The 2,886-nt window shown below is 34.2% G+C and overlaps 1 long non-coding RNA gene across 3 annotated transcripts; it reads left to right on the top strand.

Moving 5' to 3' along the window:
* Positions 1-2,886, top strand: LOC135718044 (uncharacterized). Of its 3 annotated transcripts, none has more exons than XR_010520537.1 (7): positions 1-74; positions 637-717; positions 857-930; positions 1,535-1,627; positions 1,795-1,862; positions 1,925-2,023; positions 2,731-2,886. It is a non-coding gene; the product is annotated as an uncharacterized lncRNA (long non-coding RNA). The 3 variants fall into 3 exon arrangements; XR_010520536.1 differs by having other exon boundaries at positions 1,795-1,858; XR_012337020.1 differs by lacking the exon at positions 1,925-2,023 and having other exon boundaries at positions 1,795-1,858.

The raw sequence follows: 2,886 nt of genomic DNA on the forward strand, positions 1-2,886 counted from the left end.
AGAGGTCTTACAGGCGCCACAGACACCTATCAGCCTTTTGTAAGGAGGAGCAGCTCGAGTGCGGTGCGGTCAGTGTAAGCTGCTTAGTTTCTCAAATTCATATTACTGATAAAGTGTTAAAACTTAGATGAGATGTTGGTGTTTTATGGCTCACGAATTCGCAATAACGGATACGTATAGCAGTTCGTGTTAATGACATTAATCCAAACTTATTGATGACGTGATAACATGGGCGTCGAATCCAATATTAATCATGCTGAGGTTTTCTCGACGGGGTAATGTGTATAAATGCAGTTATAAAATTAAAAGGGACAAGATAGTCGACGTGACCCTCATGTTTCCATGGCAATCAGTCAATTACATGTTACGCTTATGATCGCACCTGCGGTCATTCGCGCAGTATCCATTATTTTAAGCGGCATGAAACACTTAAGTTAACTCCTTTGTACGAAAATATCATGTCGTGTAAGTTGGCATGTTCTATTCGAATTGAAATACATTGTAACGGTGTAATTTTGCTTACTTCTTGAATAGTTAGCAAGTTTTAATGGAAATAGAAAATATTGGTTATCTAGACAAATGTGCTCTTATTATCAGTATATTTTTATAACTCTTTTGTAATGTCTTCGTTATCAGAGCCCTTCAAATTAGAAAAGTGAGGATGATCTTGTCAATGCTGAGATTTTCATGCATCAACAGCCACTACATCTGGATCAGGTAATGTTGTGTTAACCCTAATATTCTACAATATTTACTTAAATGCAGTATGCAAGTGTATGTATTCATGTTCTGATAAAGTCATTATAGAATTCTCTTCCAATATTGCACTAATTTTACTTTTTTATATTTTGTCAAGATTGAACAAGAAACAGACAGCAAGGGTTGTCAGATCAGAAACAGAATGACACACAAACACAAGAAACTTCACATGTGAGAATTGAGACTGGCTTTTTAAAAACACCTGCTACTTGTTTCTCAAGACTCATTAGGAAAATATAAGAAACTAATTTAGGACACAATGGTTACTTTTCAGCACAGCAATTAATTTCTTTGGTATGCCACTATTCCTTCTACAGTATGTAGGCCTACATATTTCAAACACTTTGTTTTCAGTAGACAGAGACAAAAGTTAATCCAGTTTTCAGAGTGGATGGTGATGCAAGTTTTATAGAGGCTTCATATTGACAGAAAAAAATGGGTCTTTGTGGTGGTGGATTTGACAGCATTTATTTGTTCTTATCTTTATGTATTATGGGTTTAATCATAATTTTTTTAATTGTCAATGAGCTGCCACCTACCCTGGTAATGCACCACCAAGATACCATGTTGTAATAGAAATCCGTAATTTACCATTTCTTTTTTGTGAAGCGTCTCCCCTAAAACCTTACAATGCATTTAATATTTGTTTTGTAATCAGATCAAGTTCTACTAATCCTAATAATTAAGATCCAGTGTTTTGTATTTCACAATTTATGTTTTCTTTTTAAAAGGGGCTATGACTTGTTTTTATTTTATTATGTGTTTTAAATTGTAGGCAGATCAACATGCAATTTGAAGACGTGTGATAAAATACAGAGAGGTGAAGTAGTGTGTCTTTCCAGATCCCCAAATCATTCCCCCTTAAAAGGTAATGAATAGTGTTATGACAAAAATGTAAACATTCTTAATTTCTTTAAAAGTTGTACTTGGGCCACAGTTTTCTGTATTTCTTACCACAAGATTACATTTATATTTCTATACTAATGAAATATGTTTTTCTCTTTCCAAACTTTATCAAATGCAATGATCGCTAAGATGAGCCTGAAGAGGAGATTTGGGAAGATGCTGTTTCATAAGTCGCTTTGCCAGATCACCTGTGGTAAGTTTGTAAAACATATATTAAAAATAGGATTAGAACATCTCCTAATCAAAAGTTTTTGATCAGGTCGGGATGTCTGCTAACAAGATGCCTTGCTGGTCTGAGCGAGTTAAAAGGCTTACACAGACAGTCCAGAAGTTCTGAAGTCCATCTTCGATTTCATTGGTAAGGGACTACACAAAGGCTGTTTGACCCACACGTAAAGCAACCTGTCAGTGTTTGCTTTGTTAAGCATCTTATTTGGGCGTGTTGAAAATATAAAGTTAATATCACTTAAGCGTTCAGTATTGGATTCATTTGTAACCAAATCGATCAGAAGCACCATTCACTACCATAGTATTCTTTTATCCTACTATGTAAGTCAATGGTGCTTCTGGTCAGTTTGGTTGCAGACATTCCTTAAAAAATCTTTGTGTTCATCATGACACTTTAAGGTGTAGAAACATCTCAGCAACCTCAAGAGAAATTGGAGGCAAATGAGGTAAATTGCAGATGTTGTTTCAAAGGGTCTGAATATGTATAATGTAAATATGATATGTTTTCTTTTTTCATACATTTGCAAAAGTTTCTAAAATTCTGTTTTTACTTTGTAAAAATATCTAAACAATTACAGTATCATGCAACAACATAAAATTGAAAGTGAAAGGTGTATGATTTCTGAATGCACTGTAGATGATATTAATTGAACCTCATTGTCATCTTCGTAAACACAACAGCTTTGTTCTTTCATCAGATGGCTATGCAATGTTTCAAGTCAGACTATCAAAGAAAACGCATCTTGCCCTGATGTGCAATAACAAGATTTTTTTGTACATGGGCTAAAATGCAGCATTTTTTGAAAATTAAATATCTTGTTTTTTCCCCCTCTTTAGATGCTGTCATCGTATTAAGTACAGCATGAGCCAGAATAGATGGGTGATGGTGGCCATAAGAAGACTGTCAACTAAACCAACAACAAAATTCATATTTGCAGTTTTTCTTGAATAAAGTTTTTCTATTCAGATTAATAAAATGACTTTTAAACATGA

The sequence above is a fragment of the Paramisgurnus dabryanus genome, chromosome 7 (genome assembly GCF_030506205.2).
Source record: "Paramisgurnus dabryanus chromosome 7, PD_genome_1.1, whole genome shotgun sequence".
Lineage (NCBI taxonomy): Eukaryota > Metazoa > Chordata > Actinopteri > Cypriniformes > Cobitidae > Paramisgurnus > Paramisgurnus dabryanus.